This window comes from Ranitomeya imitator, chromosome 7 (genome assembly GCF_032444005.1).
Source record: "Ranitomeya imitator isolate aRanImi1 chromosome 7, aRanImi1.pri, whole genome shotgun sequence".
In the NCBI taxonomy this organism is placed as follows: Eukaryota; Metazoa; Chordata; class Amphibia; order Anura; family Dendrobatidae; genus Ranitomeya; species Ranitomeya imitator.
In genome coordinates, this window is record NC_091288.1 from 144,989,963 (window position 1) to 145,017,072 (window position 27,110).

At 46.5% G+C, this 27,110-nt stretch overlaps 1 protein-coding gene across 1 annotated transcript in view; it reads right to left on the reverse strand.

The window, feature by feature from the left end:
• SLC39A10 (solute carrier family 39 member 10) overlaps positions 1 to 26,892 on the reverse strand; it is a 73,221-nt gene extending 46,329 nt beyond the window's left edge. Inside the window, exon 1 of the mRNA XM_069733892.1 lies at positions 26,606 to 26,892. The gene's annotated coding sequence lies outside the window, so the exon portion shown is untranslated. The remainder of the gene's footprint in view (positions 1 to 26,605) is intronic.
• Positions 26,893 to 27,110: the final 218 nt, after the last annotated feature.

The following is a 27,110-nucleotide window of genomic DNA, read 5'->3' on the forward strand; positions in this document are numbered from 1 at the left end:
TTTTTTTAACATTAGATGTTTTTACTATTGACGCTGCATAGGCAGCACCAATAGTAGAAACTTGTTCACACAGGGTTAATAGCGGCGGTAACGGAGTGAGTTACCCACGGCATAACGCAGTCTGTTACCGCTGGCATTAATCCTGTGTGAGCGGTGACTGCGGGGAGTATGGAGCGGGCGCTGACTGCAGGGGAGTAGGGAGGGACTAATCGGACTGTGGACGTCTCTGATTGGTCGCGGCAGCCATGACAGACAGCTGGCAAGACCAATCAGTGACTTGGATTCCATGACAGACAGAGGCCACGACCAATGAATATCCGTGACAGACAGAAGGACAGACAGAAAGACGGAAGTGACCCTTAGACAATTATATAGTAGATGGGATCTGTTAAATTTCTTTTAAATCTGTTCTATTAGGGATCATTCCTAGCTGCCGTGGCCCATTATGAACAGCAGCCATGCATACATTTACTACTGCAGGACTGGACTAATCTCAGGAGCCAGGTAGCTAATGCGCCTAGAAATCTGGTGCTGGCAACTGTGCCCTTTTCTATTGAGGTCTATGGAGTTTTTGCATCGCAGTAAAAAAAAAAAAAAAAAAAAAGTTTCACCAAGTTTTTCCATTTTGAGCCAGACATGATGGGTGGCTGCAGAGAGGAACTTTTTTTTTTCCACCTCCCCATTGCAGATATTTTAGCAAAGTATTTGACACCTAATCAGTTAACTTTAAGACAAAGTGGATGTTATTGAACAGTTTTCACTGGGGGCGGGGGTTATACTTCCCCTGTATGATGCTGACCAATCACATGCAGTCAGCAACACAAAAAAAAAAAAACCACCACTACCATAGCTCAGAGCAGATTTCTCAATATGCAAAAGGTCATGATGCAGCTTTGTTTAACCCCTGAATGAGGTGAAATTGGCTGTGTAACATTACAAACCCTTACATCAGCTCCCCTCCTCTCCAAGCATGGATACCACTGCTGTACTGACACTATCACACTCCCTGCCTGTAAGACGAGGTGTCAGTAATGTCACTCATGTTGGTTGTGCAGTAGTTATACTGTTGCTCTGCAGGGAGATTAGAGAGTTGAGTCATTACTTCTCACACAGAGATAGCCCTGGACACACTGCTCCTGTGTGAGGTCTAATGACAGCCCTTATCTCATTGCAGAGTGATTACAAGTTGCTTGAGCACAACAAATAAATGTGATTACATCTCACAATGAGAAACCTGCTGTAAACTGTGGTGGGGGCGTGTTCTTTTTCCACTGTGTTCCTGCCTGCTTATGATTGGCCAGCATCAAATAGGGAGAAGAGATAAACATCCCCAGTGAAAACAATCAGATAACACCCACTAGGACTTAAAGCAAAAGTGCTAAATTCTTTGATTGCTGAAATCTCCTTAAAGGAGTGGACATTGTCTATAAAAGAAAATGTTTTTTTTCTGCTCTGCAATCATTACATTGTGAGTTTCTCCAATTCTACAAGAAAGATTTGGTGACAGTAATCGAAGAAAAAGACAAAAGATGAATGTAACTATTGACAATCTGTGGAGTATTTGACTCCAAACAGACAGTAAATCGGTATATGCCTTTTCTCCATTAAGGACGTTATTAAGGACTAGATGGTGGCCCGATTCTAACGCATCAGGTATTCTAGAATATGCATGTCCACGTAGCATACTGCCCAGTCCCGCAGCATACTGCCCAGTCCCGCAGCATACTGCCCAGTCATGTAGTATATTGCACAGCCCGCGTAGTATGAAATAAAAAATAGTTATATACTCGCCCTCCGTTGGCCCCCGGATCGAAGCAGTTACCGACGTTCCTCGCGCGCTCCGGTCTGAAGAGTGCATTGCGGTCTCACGAGATGACGTAGCGGTCTCGCGAGACCGCAATGCATGGAGCGGTCACCGGGGCGTCGCAAGGAGCGGGAAAGGCCTGTTCCTGATCCGACGCACGGTGAGTATATATATTTTTTTTATTATTATTTTTAACATTAGATCTTTTTACTATTGATGCGGCATAGGCAGCATGAATAGTAAAACGTTGGTCACACAGGGTTAATAGCATTGTTAACCGAGTGCGTTACACCGCAGTCAACGCTGCCATTAACCCTGTGTGAGCGCTGACTGGAGGGGAGTACGGAGTGGGCACTGACTGCAGAGAGGAAGGAGCGGCCATTTTTCCGCCGAACTGTGCCTGTCGCTGATTGATTGGTCGTGGCTGTTTCACCACAACCAGTGACTTGGATTTCCATGACAGACAGAGGCTGCGACCAATGAATATTCGTGACAGACAGACAGTCGGAAGTGACCCTTCGACAATTATATTAGTAGATTACATCTACCTACAATTACCAAATACTAGTAATTTAGTTATATCAGAAGCTAAAGCTAGCAATTTGTGCTACTTGTAGAGATGCTGGAATTTTTGTTGTGGTAACTAAATTATCTAAATTGACAAAAGTGAGTGCAGTCAGGTTCCTTGTTGCTGTTTTTTCATTGTCACTTTTGTATTGACTCTTTAGAAGTGCCAACCAAGGTGACTGCCCCACCTGTTATCACATCACACTTTATGGCATCTCTTTTATTACATTCACTAGGAAAACTTCCTGGGCATACAGAGATTTATCCATGTGCCCAACCCTGATTTACGGCTTTTTCCTTGCCCTCCAGCAAAACACTTGAGCATAATCTGTTTCAGTCTACCTAGTAAACTTGGAAAGTCAGCTCCAGGAAACAACATGCTATTGTGTCTGAAATATTTGACGAATGTGAGTATTTACATTGGCCAACCGGTTAGCAGATTGGTGGTTGTTTCATGAATTAGCCAGGCCATTGCACTTCTATGCCTACAGAATGATTGCTATGATTGCTAAGGCTACTTTCACACTAGCGTCGTTTGGCCTTCGTCGCAATGCGTCGTTTTGGAGAAGAAAAAAAAACACATCCTGCAAAGTTGCCCGCAGGATGCGTTTTCTCTCCATAGACTTTCATTAGCGACGGATTGCCAGACATTGCATCCATCGTGCGACGGATGTGTCGTCTTTTTGCAGTCCGTCGGGACAAAAAAGCGTTCCATGCAACTTTTTTTGTCCGTCGGTTCCGCTTTCTCCAACCGCGCATGCGCGGCCAGAACTCCGCCCCCTCCTCCCCGGACCTTACAATGGGGCAGCGGATGCATTGTAAAACTGCATCCGCTGCCCCCGTTGTGATTTTACTTCACAGCATGCGTCGGTACGTCGGCCCAACGCACTGCGACAGGCCCATACCGACGCTAGTGTGAAAGTAGCCTAAGGCTGGGTTCCCATTGCATTATGGGAACGCGCTTAACGGACAGCGTTGCACGGCGAAATTAACACTGTGCAACGCGTCCGTTAGCGCGCCCATTCAAGGCAATGGGAACGCGCAGCACTAGCGCGTGCCATGTTCGGCACGCGCTAGCGACGCGCCGGTGTTTCCTGGCGCGCCGCGGACGCTGCTCGCAGCGTCCGAGGCGCGCCCGCGGTCCGTTCCCCGCTCTCGCAGATCGGGGATCTGTGAGAGCGGGGACGTTACCGCGACCCCAGGACGTGGCCCCATTAAAAACATTGCGTTAGCGCTAAACGGGTTGCACTAACGCAATGTGACCCTAGCCTAATACTATAGTTTTGTGCTCAATGAAAATCATTGTTATCGGCAGCACATGTCCAATATGCACAGGAATATGTGCTACAGTGATTTTTTCTTTTCTTTTTTCTTTAAAGCAAGCAAAAATAATTTCACCTGATGAACGAGTGTTTTGCTCATTCATCTGGTGATTGGCAGCCTGTTTAGACAGGCCAGAATGTGGAAACAAGAATGTTCCATATTAAACCCCGACTGTCAGCACAGGATGACTGTTCACACAAAGTGCAGCAGCACGGTGCTCCATGACGGGGCCAATCTTTAAGATACATCTTTCCACCTGCTTGCTTTCCAAATATTTTGGGATCCATCTCTGGCTCAATTAAGGCTATTTTCACACTAGCGTCGGAATTCGGCCCGTCGCATTGCGTCGGGCCGAGATTCTGATGCTAGCGTTGTTAGCGCCGCACAACGGGTGCAGCGGATGCATTCTCCGGTGCATCCGCTGCCCCATTGTGAGGTGCAGGAAGGTGGGGGCGGAGTTCCGGCCGCGCATGCGCGGTCGGAAAAAGCGGTCCGTCTGGAGCAAAAAAAACGTTACATTTAACGTTTTTTGCTCCCGGCGGTCCGCAACAACACAGCGCAACTGTCGCACGACTGTTGCAACGTGTGTCAATACGTCGGTAATGTTACTCTATGGGGCAAAAACGCATCCTGCAAACAACTTTGCAGGATGCGTTTTTTCCCCTAGACGCATTGCGACAAAAAAAAAACGCCAGTGTGAAAGTAGCCTAAGGCAAAGCTGTCAAAGAAGAGGGAGGGGGGAGACAGAAGGAAGACAAGCAGAGGAAGGTGTATATAAAATGATTGGCCCTACCATAGAGCACCTGTACTTGGTAGGAACAGTCATTCTGTGCCGACAGTCCTTTTAATATGCACACTATATAGAAAAAAAACTTAAAGAAAAAAACAAAACATGATTTAGATTTATTTTTGACAATGCCTTCATCTACTTGATATAGCTGTTTCCTTATTGTACCCAATACCATATTATTGCACACTGCTGAGGTGTACAAAGCCAAGGCAATCATTGTGTGCAGCAATACAGCAATAGCTGCAAGATCACCACCAAAACTGAACATATTTTGCTATGGATACAGCAGATTCACAGTAAAAGCTTAATGCATACAATTATATACTGTGGATATCAAATCCACAGCAGCAGTGTCCACTGCAGATTTTCTCAGCAGCATGTGGATGAGGAGCCAGCGTAAATCTGTAATTCAGATATTAAAGGGAACCTGTCACCCCCCCCCCAGGCGTTTGAAACTAAAAGAGCCACCTTGTGCAGCAGTATTGCTGCATTCTGACAAGGTGGCTCTTTTAGTTATTGGTGCTGTAAATGCTGAAATAATGCGTTTTGTAATTTCTCCAAAATACCTGTCTTCAGTAATGGAGGCAGGTCTTTCCCCCCCCTGCTGCACACGCCACACTGCCGTCACTCAACTGTCTTCTCGGTGCCGGGCGCCACCTCCTCAGCGCTGTTTTCAAGTCATCCGGCGCCTGCGCAGTGAGCGCTGCCCGTCTGTCCTCATATGCAGTCTCGCAGACTGCGCCTGTGCGGCCGCCCTTCTTGTCAATCCCAGCCCCGCAGTGTCTTATGATATATTCACATTGCACATTATCTCAGACTTGTATTAGCAACGGATGGCCTCGCGTTTCATTAGTCATTCGCCGAATCCATTGAAAATTGTCCGGCGACCGGAGACAACGGGCAAAGTAAGATATGATGGAATACGGTGACGGATTCTGTTTTTTTTTTTTTTTTTTTTTTTTTTTTTTTTTAATTGAGCATGCTTTGATTTATTTAGCTAGATCCGCTAGTCGGATCTGTCGAAAAAACGAATCCGTTGCATCAGCTTTTCACAATCTGCGACGGATGCGTTGAGCCAACAGATTGTGACTGACGGCAAAAAACTGATGTGTGAAAGGGGTCTGAGCCTTGATGTCACCTGACAATACAAAGGTGACATCAACCCCACTTGCCACTGCCACAGGGCAAATGGGAAGAGCCGGGCAAAGCACCAGAATTGGCGCATCTAGTAGACATGACTTTTCTAACCAGCTGCGGACTGCTATTTTTAGGCTGGGGGGGCCTATAACAATTGCCCCTTAGCAGCTTGAGAATATAAACCCCCAGCTGTTGGTTTTTGCAAGGCTGGTTGTCAAAAATGTGGGGGACCCCACAACTTTAAAATTATTTAAATAATTCAAACAATAGAGTGGGGACCCCTCTATTCTTGATAGCCAGCCTTGCTGACAGCTGAGGGTTGCAGCCCCCAGCTGTGAGTTTTGACTAGCTGCTTATCAAAAATACAGGGAAACCCACCCAGTTTTCATTTATTTATTTATAGCGCAGGCACTGGGTGAGGAATACTCTCTTCAGCCGCTTCTGCTCTCACTCTTACTAGCGGCAGCAGGTGTAGGCTGATGGGAGTAATAGTTTTAATAGCCGCCGCCTGCTGTCATTGTTATCACTTAAATATAACTCATCATTCTGCGCTGATCGCCAGCAGGGTAGGATGATGAGAGCAGTCTTCACCACCCGGCGCCAGGAAACAGCCCTGGTGCCCGTCTGTGTGGTACTGATGTGTAGCGCGCACACACACACACACCCCCCTCCGGTACCAAAAATATTGTGTTCCACAATAAATTTTCATCTGGGTGTCAATAAAACTGATTACATAAAACACTTTCAGAGACATTTATAGAAGCAAATACAAAAAAATAAACCTATTATGTGATATTACTACATCTCCGTTCAGTCACTATGGGAACTGCTATTTGTTCAGAGCCCCGTAATATACATTTTCATTTCACAACACTTTTCTGAGAAGTCTAAAGCTGATTTTCAGTTGCCCCCGTGATGATTTGTTAAACTTCAGGTCATTGCTAACCTTCTGAAGACCTGATTCCCATGACTAGAACCATGTGATTATCACAGACTTGCATCACATTCACACAAGCGTGAATTCTTTGTTACTTCCCTAAATCCTATATGTACAATTAGTTCCCTTTAGATACATTCTTCTAACTCACAATGGACCTACATTGTATGAGTAACATAACCTAGTGACTGAATGATTGCCTAATTATCACAGCAAAACCTTTAGGCAACTGGGAAAAAAAAGTAAAAAAAAAAAATATATATATACGGTATATATATGTATATATATGTATATATATATATATATATATATATATATATATATATATATATATATATATATATATATACCGTATATACTCGAGTATAAGCCGAGATTTTCAGCCCAAATTTTTGGGCTGAAAGTGCCCCCCTCAGCTTATACTCGAGTCACGGTAGCGGTGGGGTCGGCGGGTGAGGGGGAGCGGGCGCTGAGGCATACTTACCTAGTCCCAGCGATCCTCGCGCTGTCCCTGCCGTCCCACGGGCTTCGGCGCTGCAGTTTCTTCCTCTCTTCAGCGGTCACGTGGGACCGCTCATTACAGAAATGAATAAGCGGCTCCACCTCCCATAGGGGCGGAGCCGCTTATTCATTTCTCTAATCAGCGGTGCCGGTGACCGCTGATAGAGAAAGAAGCTGCGGCACCGAAGACAGGAGGGGACAGCGCGAGGATCGCCAGGACTAGGTGAGTATGTTATATTCACCTGTCCACGTTCCAGCCGCCGATCCATCTTCCCGGCCGGCACCTCCATCTTCCCGGCGTCTCTGCTCTCTGACTGTTCAGGCAGAGGGCGCGATGACGCATATAGTGTGCGCGGCGCCCTCTGCCTGATCAGTCAGAGCAGAGACGCCGGGAAGATGGAGGCGCCGGAACGAGACGCCGGGAGCTGCAATCAAGGGAGGTGAGTATGTGTTTTTTTTTCTTTATTGCGGCAGCGGCGGCACAAATTTATGTGGAACATCTATGGGGCACAGTGAACGGTGCAGAGCACCGTATATGGCACAGCACATCTATGGGGCACAGTGAACGGTGCAGAGCACCGTATATGGCACAGCACAGCTATGGGGCACAGTGAACGGTGCAGAGCACCGTATATGGCACAGCACAGCTATGGGGCACAGTGAACGGTGCAGAGCACCGTATATGGCACAGCACAGCTATGGGGCACAGTGAACGGTGCAGAGCACCGTATATGGCACAGCACAGCTATGGGGCACAGTGAACGGTGCAGAGCACCGTATATGGCACAGCACAGCTATGGGGCACAGTGAACGGTGCAGAGCACCGTATATGGCACAGCACAGCTATGGGGCACAGTGAACGGTGCAGAGCACCGTATATGGCACAGCACAGCTATGGGGCACAGTGAACGGTGCAGAGCACCGTATATGGCACAGCACAGCTATGGGGCACAGTGAACGGTGCAGAGCACCGTATATGGCACAGCACAGCTATGGGGCACAGTGAACGGTGCAGAGCACCGTATATGGCACAGCACAGCTATGTATGGGGCACAGTGAACGGTGCAGAGCACCGTATATGGCACAGCACAGCTATGTATGGGGCACAGTGAACGGTGCAGAGCACCGTATATGGCACAGCACAGCTATGGGGCACAGTGAACGGTGCAGAGCACCGTATATGGCACAGCACAGCTATGTATGGGGCACAGTGAACGGTGCAGAGCACCGTATATGGCACAGCACAGCTATGGGGCACAGTGAACGGTGCAGAGCACCGTATATGGCACAGCACAGCTATGGGGCACAGTGAACGGTGCAGAGCACCGTATATGGCACAGCTATGGGGCACAGTGAACGGTGCAGAGCACCGTATATGGCACATCTAGGGGGCACAATGAACGGTGCAGAGCACCGTATATGGCACAGCTAGGGGGCACAATGAACGGTGCAGAGCACTATATGGTTCACACCTATGGGGAAATATGAACGGTGCAGAGCACTATATGGCACAGCTATGGGGAAATAATGATCTATTTTTATTTTTGAAATTCACCGGTAAATGCTGCATTTCCACCCTAGGCTTATACTCGAGTCAATAAGTTTTCCCAGTTTTTTGTGGCAAAATTAGGGGGGTCGGCTTATACTCGGGTCGGCTTATACTCGAGTATATACGGTATATATATATATATATATATATATATATATATATATATATATATATATATATATATATATATATACATACATACATACATACACACATATATACATACACACACATATATACATACACACACATATATACATACACACACACACAGAGGAAGCGTTAGTCTTTATTAGGAAAATAAGTGCAGTAGTTATTAACCATACAAACACTAGTGGCCAAAATTGTGGATACAGTTCTTAATTTTCGGCAATCTTACTTGCTTGAATACCTAATTATATTTATAGCCCAGGCATGCAATCTGTTACCAAAGATAATTGGTAGACTTGTTTTTCTTATTTTGCTGGTAGTTTTTATGATTTTGACAAGAAATACTGGACGTCGTTCTCTGAGTAAAATTCATACATTTTTAGTTACGGTATATGTTAACTTTTCCACATTCAATTAAAAATAGTATTTTAAAGCTACAGTCATCACTTGATCCTTTCAGTATAGGTGCTACAGGCTTTAATTTCTTTACAAACTATTGAGAATTTTTATTTCTTGTATTTTATTAATATTTAAATTTAATTTTCTAACTGAGCAATTATAAATGTCTATTTTGAGCTCAAACTCCTGAATTATTTTTTTTAGATTTTAATCATGCCACCCACATAGAGGTCTGACTGGTCTCTAAAAAAAGAGCTACAGCCATGTTAAGGACGGATAGATACAGTTTTAGAGAAATTTCTAGGAAGATGGGTGGTGGAGTCACTGCCTCTGGAGTGCAAAAGCGGTGATCACGTTTTGCTGATAGTTGCAGCATCGAAACTAAGAGTGAATAAGGAAGGAAAAGGGCAACAACTCCAAAAACAGAAGAATTGTTAGCTTAGCATTGCAAAACAGAAGAGCATCAGCCAAGGAACTCAACCAGTTCTTGCACGATGGAGGAGTTTCGGTGTCTGATTGAACAGTACATCGCCGATTACTTGATACCGGTCAGAAAGCACGAACACCAAGGTAAAAGCCATTCCTAAATATTAAACAGATGTAAGAGAATGTCCTGGGCCAAAGAACATCTTAGCTGAACAACTGAAGATTGGAAGAAAGTAATCTGGAGCGATGAAACGAGTATCATTTTTTGGTAGTGACGAAGTGTGTTATGTTCAGAGAAGGCCAAAGGAAGACTCTCTTCCAGAGGGTATGACAGCTACAATGAAACATCCTGAGAGTGTTATGATATGGGGCTGTATGGCCTGGCATGGAATTGGGAGAATACAGGTCCTTGAGGGAACTGTAAATGCTTCGAAATATATTCATGATGTCCTTGAACCAAAGCTCATCCCATCAATTCGTGACCTTGGCAAGGAACAGACCGAAATTATTTTTCAACAGGATGGAGCACCATGTCACACTTCAAGGCAAAGTCTAAAATGGTTTGAAAGCAAACAATTTTCTGTGCTTTCCTGGCCAGGAAACAGTCCTGATCTGAGCCCTATCGAAAATCTGTGGTCAAGATTAAAGCGATTGGTTTATAGTAAGCAACCGAGCAACAAACAGGAATTGATTGCAGCTGTTATCCGTTCCTGGTACCATGTTATGACCACAGAGAACCTAAGAAGTCTTGTTGAATCAATGCCATGGAGATACAAAGCTGTTATCGATGCTAAAGGATACTCTGCATGCTACTAAAGAAAAAACACAGAGATAGCATGAAATGAACATATTAGGACGTGATATTTTGATTCAGCCATTCTTATCCCCTTAATGACAGGCAATATGTCTTAACTGACCTGAGATATAAGAGAATAGCCTCCCCATACAGGTGACAATCCAGCAGATGTCGGCTGTACACTATAGCTGACAACTTGCTGCATCAGCCACGATCAGTGTTTTCTCCGTCCAAATCTGTTTAACCCCTTAGATGCTGCTGTCAATAGTGACTACATCATTATAAATGGTTAACAGACTGTGAGGGGCTTCCCTCTAATCCCAATTGGTGCCCTCAGATAATGATTTTGTGGTCCTGATGTTTGCGATTGGCAATTCATGACCAAATTCTGGCCTAAGAGTCTGCCGGCTGTTGTAACCTGTTCAGAAGTTAGAGGCATTTAGGTGGTAAAAATGCACATTGTCATTTCTGTCATGTCACTTTGCATTAATTCCGGAAAAGCAACTGAAGGGTTAATAAACTACTTGACAGCAGTTTTCTATATGTCAGGGGATGCGGTTTTTAAAATGGTATCACTTTTGGGGGTTTCCAAATATATGGGACCCCTAAAGGCACTTCAAACATGGCTAAGTCCCTAAAAAAAAAATAATTTTGTAAATTTCCTTGAAAAATTACTACTACATTTTTAAACCTCTTAAAATGCTAACAAAATATAAGAACATTTTGCAAATGGTGCTGATGTAAAGCAGACATGACGAAATGTTATTTATTAATGTTTTGCTGTGGCATGACTATCTGGATTATAAAGGAATAATCAGTTTGAAAATTGCAATTTTTTTAACATTTTTCTCAAATTTCTGATATTTTTTATAAATAAACAAAACATATCGACCTAAATTTACCATTACCATAAAGTATAATGTGTCACGAAAAAAACAGTATCAAAATCACTGGGATTTGTTGAAGCGTTCCAGAGTTATTACCACAAAGTGACACTGGTCAGATTTAAAAAAATTTGGCTCCGTCACTAAGGGGTTATAGAAGTAATGAGATATTTTTTATTAAATTAACCTTTTTTCTATGTAGAGGTGTTCTAATCTACAGTAGAGACCAAAAGTTTGGACACCTTCTCATTTAAAGATTTTTCTGTATTTTCATGACTATGAAAATTGTAAATTCACACTGAAGGCATCAAAACTATGAATTACCACATGTGGAATTATATACTTACCAAAAAAGTGTGAAACAACTGAAAATATGTTTTATATTCTAGGTTCTTCAAAGTAGCCACCTGTTGCTATGATGACTGCTTTGCACACTTTTGGCATTCTCTTGATGAGCTTCAAGAGGTAGTCACCAGGAATGGTCTTCAAACAATCTTGGAGTTCCCAGAGATGCTTAGCACTTGTTGGCCCTTTTGCCTTCACTCTGCGGTCCAGCTCACCCCAAACCATCTCGATTGGGTTCAGGTCTGGTGACTGGAGGCCAGGTCATCTGGCGTAGCACCCCATCACTCTCCTTCTTGGTTAAATAGCCCTTACACAGGCTGGAGGTGTGTTTGGGGCCATTGTTCTGTTGAAAAAATAAACGATGGTCCATCTAAACGCAAACCAGATGGAATAGCATGCCGCTGCAAGATGCTGTGGTAGCCATGCTGGTTCAGTATGCCTTCAATTTTGAATAAATCCCCAACAGTGTCACCAGCAAAGCACCCCCACACCATCACACCTCCTCCTCCATGCTTCACGGTGGGAACCAGGCATGTAGAGTCCATCCATTCACCTTTTCTGCGTCGCACAAAGACACAGTGATTGGAACCAAAGATCTCAAATTTGGACTCATCAGACCAAAGCACAGATTTCCACTCGTCTACTGTCCATTCCTTGTGTTCTTTAGCCCAAACAAGTCTCTTCTGCTTGTTGCCTGTCCTTAGCAGTGGTTTCATAGCAGCTATTTTACCATGGAGGCCTGCTGCACAAAGTCTCCTCTTAATAGTTGTTGTAGAGATGTGTCTGCTGCTAGAACTCTGTGTGGCGTTGACCTGGTCTCTAATCTGAGCTGCTGTTAACCTGCGATTTCTGAGGCTGGTGACTCGGATAAACTTATCCTCAGAAGCAGAGGTGACTCTTGGTCTTCCTTTCCTGGGTGGGGGGGGGGTCCTCATGTCAGCCAGTTTCTTTGTAGCGCTTGATGGTTTTTGCCACTGCACTTGGGGACACTTTCAAAGCTTTCCCAATTTTTCGGACTGACTGACCTTCATTTGTTAAAGTAATGATGGCCACTAGTTTTTCTTTACTTAGCTGCTTTCTTCTTGCCATAAAACAAAGTCCTACTGAATAGACTGTTAGACTATCAGCTGTGTATCCAACAGACTTCTGCACAACACAACTGATGGTCCCAACCCCATTTATAAGGCAAGAAATCCCACTTATTAAACCTGACAGGGCACACTTGTGAGGTGAAAACTATTCCCAGTGACTACCTCTTGAAGCTCATCAAGAGAATGCCAAGAGTGTGCAAGCAGTCATCAAAGCAAAAGGTGGCTACTTTGAATATCCTAGAATATAAGACACAATTTCAGTTGTTTCACACCTTTTTGTTAAGTATACAATTCCACATGTGTTAATTCATAGTTTTGATGCCTTCAGTGTGAATGAACAATTTTCATAGTCATGAAAATACAGAAAAATCTTTAAATGGGAAGATGTGTCCAAACTTTTGGTCTGTACTGTACCTTAGACTACTTGTAGCATTATTGTTATAAACACTGATTGCATGCTAAAAACTGTACAAATGACAATTTAAAGTGTATCCACAATTTTGGCCAATAGAGTAGAAGGACAAAAAGTGGCATCAGAAAATATTTAATTCAGATATTAAAAGGGATGTGTTATGCAGTGACATCCAGAGTGGCTAACTTCTGCTGCCCATGTCATGTATTGCACACATCCTATTCTATTGAATGTGATCGGCTCCGGGTAAGGCTACGTTCACATTAGCGTTTTGCGTGTTTGCATCGGGCGACACAGCGGCGACGCATGTGTCCCTATATTTAACATGGGGGACGCATGGACATGCGTTGTGCGACGCATGTGTTTTTTTTGCCGCAAGCGTCGGGCTCAGAAAACGCAACAAGTTGCATTTTTCTTGCGTCCAAATTTTGGCAAAAAATGACGCATGCGTCGCAAAATGCAGCGTTTTTGCGTGCATTTTTATTTGCATTGTGCGTTGCGTCGCCGACGCAGCGGCGCACAACGCAAATGTGAACGTAGCCTAACACCTTTTTCGAATGGATGATTTGGCTATATTTCTCGCTTTCACTTATTCCTCTCCTTTTACTAAGAGCCATGATGGTATTTTCCGTCTACATAGTTGAATCAGCCTTGTTTTTGAGGGAAGAGTTGTAGTTTTGAAATGCACAATTCATGTTACCATACAATGAACTGGAGAAAGGAAAACAATTCAAGTATGGTAAAATTGTGTTTAAAAAGGGAATTCTACATTTCTTTTTTGTCTTTACAGTTTTCATTCTGCTGTAAAAATGATGTGGTAATGTTTTTTTAATTAAAAAAAAAAAATTGGGATTTGTAAAATAAAAATTGCTGGTGTTGCGCATTGAGCTGCGCAAAAGGTTGTGCTTAGTGTGGCAATTTTTTATTGATACCATTGTGGGATGGATACAAAGCTTTAAATCGTTTAATTTTATTTTTTGGAGATTTTTTAGTGACTAAACAAAAAAAAAAAAAAAACTCAATTCTTGGGTTTCAATGTTTATCTTCCTGCATTTACCTGTCGTGTTAGATTTTGCATAGATGGGTCCTTAACCCCTTTCTGACCTCAGACGGGATAGTACGTCAGAGGTCAGAACCTCCGCTTTGATGCGGGCTCCGGCGGTGAGCCCAAATCAAAGCCGGGACATGAACAGCTGACATGTGCCCACAATAGCGGCGGGTGAAATCGCGATTCACCCACCGCTATTAACTAGTTAAATGCCGCTGTCAAACACTGACAGCGGCATTTAACCGGCGCTTACGGACGGAAATGAGCGCATCGCTGACCCCCGGTCACATGATCGGGGGTCAGCGATGCATCAGAATGGTAACCATAGAGGTCCTTGAGACCTCTATGGTCACTGATCCAAGCTAGCTGTGAGCGCCACCCTGTTGTCGGCGCTAATAGCAAGCCTGTTATTAAGATACATAGCAGCGATCTCGTGATCGCTGCTACGTAGCAGAGCCGATCAAGCTGTGCCAGCTTCTAGCCTCCCATGGAGGCTATTGAAGCATGGCAAAGGTTTAAAAAAAAAAAAAAGAATTATTCTTACCGTTAATTCGGTTTCTAGGAACCTTCCATGACGGCATACGGAGGTTGCCTCTTTGCCCTAATGGGGAACAGGAAATACGGAGAGGTTAAAAGGCCCTCCCACCTCCTCCTCACCAGTGACTTATAACTGAAAACCATAGCACCGGTTTACCTTGAATCCCAGATTTAAATCCAGGAGTATAGGGAGGGAACTAGCGCCGTCGTGAAAGGTTCCTAGAAACCGAATTAACGGTAAGAATAATTCTATTTTCTCTAGTCACCTTCCACGACGGCATACGGAGGAATACCAACTAATTTGGCGCTAGGGAGGGACAACGCCTGGAGTACTTTCCGTCCGAAGGCTAAATCCTTGTTGGGCATTACGTCCAATCTGTAATGTCTGGAGAAAGTATGCAACGAAGACCATGTAGCTGCCCTGCAGATTTGCTCCGTTGATGCACCTGCTCTTTCTGCCCAGGAGACTGAGGTTGATCTAGTCGAATGAGCCTTGATTCCCACTGGAGGGGTTTTATCTTGAGCAAGATATGCTTCTGCTATCGCTTTCTTGATCCAGTTAGCAATAGTACTTTTTGCTACTTTCTTTCCTTTATTTTGTCCTGATGGATGGACAAATAGATTTTGATCAAGTCTGTAAGAGCTGGTTTGATCTAGGTAAAATACAATGCGTCTGACATCCAGCGTATGAAATCTCTTTTGGATTTGTTGGATTTTGGCAAAAAGAAGGTAGAACAATTTCCTGGGAGCGGTGATCTGATACGACGGGTCGAGGCGCAGTATTATAGAGTCATCTCGAATGGACAAATATGGTTCTCTCATTAAGAGGGCCTGTAACTCTCCCACCCTCCTTGCTGAGGTAATGGCCACTAGAAAAACGGTTTTATAGATCAGATTTTTCTGAGAGCAGGAGGATAATGGTTCAAAGGGTGGACCTGTAAGCCCTTGTAATACCAGATTGAGGTCCCATAATGGTACTGTTATTCGTTTTTTAGGGTTCATCCTAGAAGCTGATATCATGAACCTCTTAATCCAACGATGATTTGCCAGATCCTGATCAAATATTGAACTGAGGGCGGAAACTTGGACTTTCAGGGTGCTAGGCCTGCGGCCTATTTCCAAGCCTTTTTGCATAAAGTCTAGAATTTGTGATAAATTCGGATTGAAGGGATCTGGTACTTCATGAAGACAAAATGATGAGAATTTCTTCCAGACCTTATTGTATATAGCATTGATTACTGGTTTCCTTGATTTTTGAAGTGTGGAAACCACTGGTTCTGATAGTCCTTTGGCTCTCAACATCTGGGCTTCAGTAGCCATGCCGCCAGATTCCATTTGTGGGCATCTAGGAGATGGATTGGTCCTTGAGAAAGAAGGTCTTCTTCCATCGGAAACTGGAACGGCCCATCCTCCTGTAAATCCACTATCAGGTTGTACCAGCTCCTCTTTGGCCACAACGGGGCTACCAATATAGTTGGTGTCTGTTCTTCCCGAACTTTCTGCAAGACTTTTGCCAATATCGGAATTGGTGGAAACGCATAGGCCAGCTGAAAATTCCATTTCTGAGCCAGTGCATCCACTCCTCTGGAGATGTCCCTGGGGTTTAGGGAGAAGTCTTCGACTTTCGCGTTTTGGCGGGATACAAAGAGGTCGATTTCTGGAAGACCCCATTTGTTCACCAGCATCTCGAAACTTCGGTTGCTCAAACACCATTCCCCCGGATGTATGTCCTGGCGACTTAGATAGTCTGCTTGAGTGTTGGACGAGCCTTTCAGGTGAACTGCCGTCAGGGATAATAGATGTCTTTCTGCCCAGGAACATAGTCGAGTAGATATGTTCTTCAGGTTGTTCTTTGAACTGCCCTGATGTCTGACGTGAGCCACCGCAGTCATATTGTCCGAATATACTCAAACGTGATGTCACTTGACAAGATGACCCCCTACTAGCAGAGCTTCCTCTACAGCTTTTAGTTCTCTGTAGTTGGATGACTTCCTGCTTGTTGACTGGTCCTAGAGACCTTGGTAAGGGGTGTGATTTATCATGGCCCCCAGCCCCTTTTGCTGGCATCTGTTGTAACTGTAGTTAGTGGGACTTGTGTCCAACTGACTCCCTTTTGTAAGTTTTTTGGGGTTATCCACCACGCCAGGGAGGCCTTGACACGACCCGGTGTGTAGAACCTCTTGTTCAAAGAACTGGGATGACCGTTCCAATTCTGCAGGATATGTGCCTGAAGAATTCTGGAATGGGCTTGAGCCCATGGTACCGATTGGATGCAGGCTGTCATGGATCCTAGAAGAGACATGCCTTCTCTGATTGTAGGGGATCTCGTGTCTCTGAACGTCTTGACCTTCGATAGTAGGGTTAGACGATGGTCCAATGGAAGGAAGGACATTTGTCTTGCAGAGTCCAGAAGAACTCCCAGGAATTTCCTGCATTTGGAGGGTCGTAGGTGTGACTTTTGCCGATTCGGAACCCATCCAAGAGACGTCAGGATATTGAGTCTTTGACACATGAGACTCCAAGGTTTGTTTGGTGGGAGCCACTAATAAAAGGTCGTCTAGATACGGCACTATACAGACACCTTGCCTCCGGATAAAGGAGACTACTTCCCCCATTATTTTGGAAAATACTCTTGGTGCAGAGGAGATCCCAAACGGGATCTTGAATCTTCGGTATTTTACATGTCGGTTGAGGCCCTTTAGATTTATAATAATACGGGACTCGCCCGACGGTTTGGGTACCAGAAACAGACAGGAGTAATGCCCCCGATCTCTCTCTGATTCCGGAACCTGAGATATCGCATTTGACATCTCTAGAGCCCTGAGACCCGACTCCAATATGGACCTGGTGTCTTTTAAGGAGGGAAGGGAGGTAATCTTTAGACCCCGTGGGGGGGAAGGAAATGAATTCTATTAGAAGACCCTCTTTGATGACGTTGAGGACCCAGGGGCAATTGGTGATGTTTTGCCACTGGAGTACAAAATTTGAGAGTCTCCCCCCCCCCCCACCACCACCGGGTTGAAGTCACCGCTTCTCCTGCCGAGACTGCTGCTGCTGTTGTTGCGGGATAAGGATATTTCTCCCCCCTCCCTTCGGGTAACTCCATCTCCCGGACTTGCCTTTTCCTCTCTGAGAGGTTTGGGCCTGAAAGGGACGAAAAAATTTCTTTTTGGGAGTTTTTTGTTCTGGGAGGGCTTTCTTATCGGTTGCCTTTTCCAACATGTCATCTAGGGAAGGCCCGAAGATATAGTTACCCTTAAACTGTATGGGGAACAATTTGGCCTTGGAGGTGATATCAACAGACCACATTTTTAGAAAAGCGCCCTTCTAGCCGAATTAGTCTGCACTAATGATCTAGCAGCAATTCTGATAGTTTCCATAGAGGCATCCGCTAGGAAACCCGTGGCTCTAAGAAGACAGGGTAGAGAGTCTAACAATTCAGCTCTAGAAGTGCCCTGGGATATGTGGGATTCCAGTTCCCTCAACCAGCGGAAAAGTGCTCTAGCCACACATGTTGACGCAATATTGGCTTTGAGGGCTACCGTGGAGGTCTCCCACGATTTTTTCAATAGACTTTCTATTTTCCTGTCCATTGGATCTTTTAATTGTGACGAGTCTTCGAACGGAAGAGCCGTTCTCTTAGCCACTCTTGCCACTTGTGAATAGACCTTGGGGACATCCCATTTGGCCGAATTCCCTTCTAAGGGAAATCTATGCTTCATCTCGGATGGGGTACTGAGACGTTTTTCAGGTAGTTCCCACTCTTGATCAATCATATCAGATATATTAGAATGAATTGGAAAGCCCACCTGTTTACCCTTAGTTATGCCACCAAACATCTGGTCCTGTATGGACTGTGGTTCTGACTCTTCCTCCAGCCCCATAGTACTGCGCACGGCAGTCACTAAATCCTCAACCCATTCTGAAGAAAAAAAAAGATATTTCCTAGCTTCAGAGGTTATAGGGCAGGGGTCCCCAACTCCAGTCCTCAAGGCCCACCAACATGTCATGTTTTCAGGATTTCCTTAGTCTTGCCCAGGTAATAATTGCATCACCCACCTGTGCAATGCAAAGGAAATCCTGAAAACATGACCTGTTGGTGGGCCTTGAGGACTGGAGTTGGGGACCCCTGTTATAGGGGACGTAGGTTCCTCCCGTCGACCCGAGGATGAAGCATAGGGGTCTGAATCAGAATCCTCATCCTGGATTTTTCTTTTTTTAGCTGGAGAAAGTGGCGGTGGGGATGGAGGGGTAAAGGCCGCTAGGGAAGATTGCACCTCTTGCTTGACTAGGGAGCGGATTTCTTCCAATAGAGAAGGTTGCTCTGCCCTGACAATCTTGTCAGTACAGGTCCTGCAGAGTTTTTTCTCCCATAATGGTGGCAGCTTAATGTTACAGATGGCACACTTCTTTTTAGTAGTAGTTTTAGGGGCAGACTTTTCTCCCTGTAACGAGAGGGGAGAGAGAGTCATGACTAATAATACCCCTAAATCACTAAGGACCCCTGTCCCTGCAGCACTTACTGTGGCAGGGGCAGCGCTGGGCTCTGCAGGCACTGCTCTCCATGACAGGACAGTTACCTGCGACGTTTTCTGGCAGGTTTTATGCTCTGCAGCATGTCCCTGTCCTAAGCGGTTGCGAAATCCTCCTCCCCTCCATGGTCCCGGGTGGAGGAACGGCGTCCTGCACGAGGCGCCGCCGGCGGAAGTGCCTCCAGAGAGCACAGAAAAGACCGGAAGTGACGCGCGCGATCACTTCCGGGTCGCCAGCGGCATGCAGAAGAGAGGAGACCGGAGAGCTCAAGGAGGACTCGCTGGCCTGCTTTGCCCTCACGGGGGCACGGGAAGGCCAGGGAATGGTCCCGAGGACACCGCAGCGTGGCGCGACGGGAGCAGCACAAGGGGGGAGGTAAGATACGACCCCATGCTGCCCGGTTTTATATAGGCAGAGCCTTAGTAGGTGCAGTAGTTACCGGCCACCACAGCACACGGAAAAACCTCTCCCTGTCCCATGGGGAACAGGAAAGACACTGGTGAGGGGGAGGTGGGAGGGCCTTGTAACCTCTCCGTATTTCCTGTTCCCCATTAGGGCAAAAGAGGCAACCTCCGTATGCCGTCGTGGAAGGTAACTAGAGAAAATAAAAATATAAAAGCTTAAATCACCCCCCTTTCGCCACATTCAAAATAAATCAAAAATAATAAAAATCAAACACATTTTGTATCGCCGCATTCAGAATCGCCTGATCAATAAAAAAAAAAAAAAAAAAAAAAAAAAGGATTAACCTGATCGCTAAATGGTGTAGCGAGAAAAAAATTTGAGACGCCAGAATTACGTTTTCTCGTCGCCGCGACATTGCATTAAAATGCAATAACGGGCGATCAAAAAAACGTATCTGCACCAAAATGGTATCATTAAAAACGCCAGCTCGGAACGCAAAAAATAAGCCCTCACCTGACCCCATAATCATGAAAAATGGAGACGCTATGGGTATCGGAAAATGGCGTTATTTTTTGTTATTTTTATTAAAGTTTGGAATTTTTTTTCACCACTTTGATAAATAAGAACCTAGACATGTTTGGTGTCTATGAACTCGTAATGACCTGGAGAATCATAATGGCAGGTCAGTTTTAGCATTTAGGGAACCTAGTAAAATAGCCAAACAAAAAACAAGTGTGGGATTGCACTTTTCACCGCACTTGAAATTTTTTCCCCGTTTTCTAGTACCCGACATGGTAAAACCAATGATGTTGTTCAAAAGTACAACTTGTTTCACAAAAAATAATAATCAAATGGCCATATTGATGGAAAAAAAAAAAAAAAAAAGTTAAGGCTCTGGGAAGGAGGGGAGCGAAAAACGAACACGGAAAAATGGAAAATCCCATGGTCATGAAGGAATTAACCCCAATATTAGGCCTAACAATTTTTAAGTGGAAATGTGGCCTCCCGATTTCTCACTGCAAGAGTTTTATCACAAACTTCTTTGGATTAGAAAATAGGGCCTCCTGTCTGAACCCCTATTTAAGGCCTAACGATTTTTTAAGTCCTCTACGCTGTTACGTTGAGAAAATGACGACAGGAAAACAATATGTCCACTTTTCATATGGACCGGGAAATGTGATTTCAGCAGCCAATCACAGAAGACCTTGTGTCATAACGTTGCAGATGTTTTCTGCGCCCTGATTGGCTGCTGTAATGCACACACATTAAGCCATTACAGTAAAAAAAATAAGTTACACTCCGCCACTCCTTTGACACACGCTCTCCTCTCAAAACAGTATCCCCCCCGCTAATCATACAGCACCACTATCCTAGACAAAGTTAAAACAAGAGCATCAGCAGAAACGCAATTACTTACTGATCTGTGACCAAATTTAGCAGACATTAAAGAAAAATACTCGGGAAACCAAACACTAATCCGAATATGCTACGGGGGGCAGCAGGTTGTTTTTAGATCAGATAGTCCACACCATTGCAAACCGCCATAAAAGTGGTCCGCAGCCACCAAGGCTAAAATATAATTGTTGTCCTGAAAGCTAATGAAAGGTTTCACATGGGGAAGTACTAAAAATATGTACCCCACAAAGACTAATAGCCAGCAAAATGAATGACTATAAGGCTGGAGTCACACTAGAGAGGAATACAGACGAGTGCTATGCGAGAAAAAAACTTGCATAGCTCTCGGCCCAATGTTAATCTATGGGGCAGCTCCCATCACCTTTTTACCCCTCGGCCGTTTTATATGTGCGAGTGAAGTCGCGGCATGCTGCCATTTGCACCGTATATCGGCCGAGACACGCCAATACAAGTCTATGGGTGCAAGAAAAACTCGCACACTACACAGACCTTCGGTGACTTGCGAGAAATACACACCGTGTCCTTTAGAAAAGCCAGCAATTCAGTGCGGTGTACAGTAAAATCACCCCGACAGCTTACAATAGGATACATACACACAGAATAGTGGTGTGGGAGGATGAGTGTGATATAGATAGATAGCAGAAGAGCCGATAATTCATTTGTCGGCCTCTGTACAATCATTGCAGAAGCCGACAGGATAGGAGACATGGTTTACATATAAACCATTGCAGAACAGTTAGGGTAAGGCTAGGTTCACATGGGAGAGGGAGAGAGAGAGATCTATCCATCTGCTAGTATGGAAAAAATCCTATATTAGTCTGTCCATACCCCAATTGTGGGGTTTGAGTTCTGGCTTTCTCTTTCTTGGCTTCGGTGGAAATAGGTTCTGTATATCAGCACATCCTTGGCCTTACTGTTCTTTGAACGGAGACCTCATGGTCTTGGAAGCATGCAAATCCATTCAGCCTGGTTTTACTAGGCGAGACTAATAGAATTTTTTCCATACTTGCAGGTTGAGGCTATGTGTACACGATGTGGATTTTGCTGCAGATCCGCAGCATTTCCGCAGCAGTTACCCATGCGTTTACAGTTCAATGTAAACCTAGGGAAACAAAAAACGCTGTGCACATGCTGCGGAAAAAAACGCGCGGAAACGCAGCGGTTTACATTCAGCAGCATGTCACTTCTTTCTGCTGATTCTGCAGCGGTTTTACAACTGCTCCAATAAAAATCTGCAGTTGTAAAACGGCAGTGAAAACCGCAGAAAAACCGCGGTAAATCCACAATAAATCCGCAGCGTTTTTCCACTGCGGATTTATCAAATCTGCTGCAGAAAAATCCGCAGTGGACCCAGAATATGTGTGCACATACCCTAATATATGTGTACATACTGTCCCAGTTTCATTCTGGATGTTTAGGACTTGCTACTGTATGTATTTCCTTTCCACCTCATTTCTCATATGGTACTGTGAATAGATAGGCCACCTCATCCATATGCATGTGTTAACAATATACACAATAATATTATATACTTGGTTTGTTATTATATATGTAGTTTTGTCATCACTGAGTGGTTTCAATACACATGCTTCGCAGACTATACTGACAGTTCTGAGTGTGAGTTGGTAGCTGCGGTGGGCCATGGTCTATATTATGAGGCATGACCATTGAGTATTTCACAATCTGTTTCTTAAATGTTTTTAATTGTCATTGTGTCCTATGTGTTCTGATTTTTTGTAATTGAAATAAAAATGTTAAAGTTTAATGAGCTTTGGTGTTTCGGCTTATACTCGAGTCACGGTAGCGGTGGGGTCGGCGGGTGAGGGCGCTGAGGCATACTTACCTAGTCCCAGTGTTTTTTTGCACTTTTTTTCGGGGTGCAGTTGAGCCCATTTTTGTCTTGTAAACTGTGGTGTCTGTTCACATGGGGTGCATGTGGATAGCGCTGGGCAGGCCCGCCTGATCTAATAGAAGGGTGTCACTACTAGGTCTGCCTGGATGCTGTGCATCTCCATTGTGTGAACAGCGCCACATGCAAGTCTTTTATGTGCAGCATTGTGCCAAGCAGCCACCCCCTCCATTAGTTTGGTAAGTTGAGAGTGGCTGCCTCATCGGTTATGCTGCACCTGTGTAGTCTCCATCTTAACCACATGGGTCCACTGCATCCTGATAGTGCATTTGTTTAGAGGCATAGGCAGGTAAGCATGTCTGCCTCGTTTTGCTGTTTTTCCTATTTTTTGGAGGATCTCTGAATCCTCTTCTTGTGCTCTTGCTGTTTAGAATACTTACCTAGTCCCAGCGATCCTGGCGCTGTCCCTGCCGTCCCACGGTCTTCTGTGCTGCAGCTTCTTCCCCTCTTCAGCGGTCACGTGGGACCGCTCATTAGAGAAATGAATAAGCGGCTCCACCTCCCATAGGGGCGGAGCCACATTCATTTCTCTAATCAGCGGTGCCGGTGACCGCTGATAGAGTAAGAGGCTGCAGCACAGAAGACCATGGGACAGGCGGGCGGCGCCAGGATCGCTGGGACTAGGTAAGTATGTCATATTCACCTGTCCCCGTTCCAGCCTCCGCTCCATCTTCCCGGCGTCTATCTGCGCTCTGACACTGCAGGTCAGAGGGCGCGATGACGCATATAGTGTGCGCGGCGCCCCCTGCTGATCGGTATAAATGCCGGCACTTGCCGATCAGTCTCATCTGTGAGGTGACCGTGTGCACTGGGAGCACAGCCAGGATTCTCCGGACTGCCGATCGGTATAAATGCCAGCACTTGCCCATCAGTCTCATCTGTGAGGTGACAGTGTGCAGTGGGAGCACAGCCAGGATTCTCCGGACTGCCGATCGGTATAAATGCCGGCACTTGCTGATCAGTCTCATCTGTGAGGTGACAAGCGTGCACTGGGAGCACAGCCAGGATTCTCCGTACTGCCGACCAGTATAAATGCCGGTACTTGCCGATCAGTCTCATCTGTGAGGTGACAGTGTGCACTGGGAGCACAGCCAGGATTCTCCGGACTGCCGATCGGTATAAATGCCGGCACTTGCTGATCAGTCTCATCTGTGAGGTGACAGTGTGCACTGGGAGCACAGCCAGGATTCTCCGTACTCCCGATCGGTATAAATGGCGGCACTTGCCCATCAGTCTCATCTGTGAGGTGACAGTGTGCACTGGGAGCACAGCCAGGATTCTCCGTACTCCCGATCGGTATAAATGGCGGCACTTGCCCATCAGTCTCATCTGTGAGGTGACAGCGTGCACAGCCAGGATTCTCCGTACTCCCGATCGGTATAAATGGCGGCACTTGCCCATCAGTCTCATCTGTGAGGTGACAGCGTGCACTGGGAGCACAGCCAGGATTCGCCGTACTCCCGATCGGTATAAATGCCGGCACTTGCCCATCAGTCTCATCTGTGAGGTCACAGCGTGCATTGGGAGCACAGCCAGGATTCTCCGTACTCCCGATCGGTATAAATGCCGGTACTTGCCCATCAGTCTCATCTGTGAGGTGACAGCGTGCACTGGGAGCACAGCCAGGATTCTCTGTACTCCCGATCGGTATAAATGGCGGCACTTGCCCATCAGTCTCATCTGTGAGGTGACAGCGTGCACAGCCAGGATTCTCCGTACTCCCGATCGGTATAAATGGCGGCACTTGCCCATCAGTCTCATCTGTGAGGTGACAGCGTGCACTGGGAGCACAGCCAGGATTCTCCGTACTCCCGATCGGTATAAATGCCGGCACTTGCCCATCAGTCTCATCTGTGAGGCGACAGCGTGCACTGGGAGCACAGCCAGGATTCTCCGGACTGCCGATCGGTATAAATGCCGGTACTTGCCCATCAGTCTCATCTGTGAGGTGACAGTGTGCACTGGGAGCACAGCCAGGATTCTCCGTACTCCCGATCGGTATAAATGCCGGTACTTGCCCATCAGTCTCATCTGTGAGGTGACAGCGTGCACTGGGAGCACAGCCAGGATTCTCCGGACTCCCGATCGGTATAAATGCCGATCAGTCTCATCTGTGAGGTGACAGCGTGCACTGGGAGCACAGCCAGGATTCTCCGGACTGCCGATCGGTATAAATGCCGGCACTTGCCCATCAGTCTCATCTGTGAGGTGACAGCGTGTACTGGGAGCACAGCCAGGATTCTCCGGACTGCCGATCGGTATAAATGCCGGTACTTGCCCATCAGTCTCATCTGTGAGGTGACAGCGTGCACTGGGAGCACAGCCAGGATTCTCCGGACTGCCGATCGGTATAAATGCCGGCACTTGCCCATCAGTCTCATCTGTGAGGTGACAGTGTGCACTGGGAGCACAGCCAGGATTCTCCGGACTGCCGATCGGTATAAATGCCGGCACTTGCCCATCAGTCTCATCTGTGAGGTGACAGCGTGCACTGGGAGCACAGCCAGGATTCTCCGGACTGCCGATCGGTATAAATGCCGGTACTTGCCCATCAGTCTCATCTGTGAGGTGACAGCGTGCACTGGGAGCACAGCCAGGATTCTCCGGACTGCCGATCGGTATAAATGCCGGCACTTGCCCATCAGTCTCATCTGTGAGGTGACAGTGTGCACTGGGAGCACAGCCAGGATTCTCCGGACTGCCGATCGGTATAAATGCCGGCACTTGCCCATCAGTCTCATCTGTGAGGTGACAGCGTGCACTGGGAGCACAGCCAGGATTCTCCGGACTGCCGATCGGTATAAATGCCGGCACTTGCCCATCAGTCTCATCTGTGAGGTGACAGTGTGCACTGGGAGCACAGCCAGGATTCTCCGGACTGCCGATCGGTATAAATGCCGGTACTTGCCCATCAGTCTCATCTGTGAGGTGACAGCGTGCACTGGGAGCACAGCCAGGATTCTCCGGACTGCCGATCGGTATAAATGCCGGCACTTGCCCATCAGTCTCATCTGTGAGGTGACAGCGTGCACTGGGAGCACAGCCAGGATTCTCTGTACTCCCGATCGGTATAAATGCCGGCACTTGCCCATCAGTCTCATCTGTGAGGTGACAGGAGTGGAGTTCGTCTGGGTGACACCAAACTGCTCACTGTGAAGGGCCCCAGACTGAGCTGCCTGTGCTGGGGGACGTCCTGACGCCATGACACCCACCTGCTGCTTGTTCCTCCATCTCCTCTGCCAGCTCTGGCCATGTCCCGTCCTGCTACCATCACGTCTCTGCCAGGCAGGTGACGGCACATGGAGTCACCTCGTCCCCCCTCCGGTACCGCAGTCACTAGCTGGGGTAGAGGCCGGACAGAGCCCCCTGTGCCAGCAGCAGGGACCGGGCAGGGTCTCCGGGGCCATATACGGACCATGAAGCAGCGGTGTGAGCCCGGCCTTACAGCCTGCACGTAGCCACTTCGGGACACACAAACCCAGGCGCCGCCATGTGTGCCCACAGCACCAGTGTCTGCAGGGAGAGCGGCCACAGCACACAAGGAGGCCGCACAGGACAGCGGAGGTGGCAGAGGACAAAGGCTGCGGCGTCCCGGCACGTCCAGTGCACCCTCCACCACGTGTCCCGCCCGCAGGAGACCCCTCACCTTATTCGTAGATCCCCGTCGTTCCAAAGTACCGGCCATTAGAGAACGCGCACCGCTCCACAGCCCGCCAAGGCCTACACTTCCCGACTGCCTGTGCGCCTCGGTGAAGAGGTAGAGTCCACTCCAGGTCGCGACTAGCGAGGAGCAGCACCCGGGGTCTATGACGTCACCGGAAGGGGCGGGGCGTCCAGTGCAGCAGGAAGCAGCGTTGTGCTGGTGTGTGGCTGCTGCTGCCTGGGTTGTGGCGAAATCCCAGTCCGCTAAAGGCTCTGGTCCCTCTGTGCACTGGGATTCCGCTTTCTCACACAGAGTCGCTATTTCCTGGTTGGCAGAGGGACCGGGGCCTTTAGCCCAGTGTTCCCCAACTCCAGTCCTCAAGGCCCACCAACAGGTCATGTTTTCAGGATTTCCTTAGTATTGCACAGGTGATAATTGCATCATCAGCACAGGCAATAATTCCATTACCTGGGCAATACTAAGGAAATCCTGAAAACATGACCTGTTG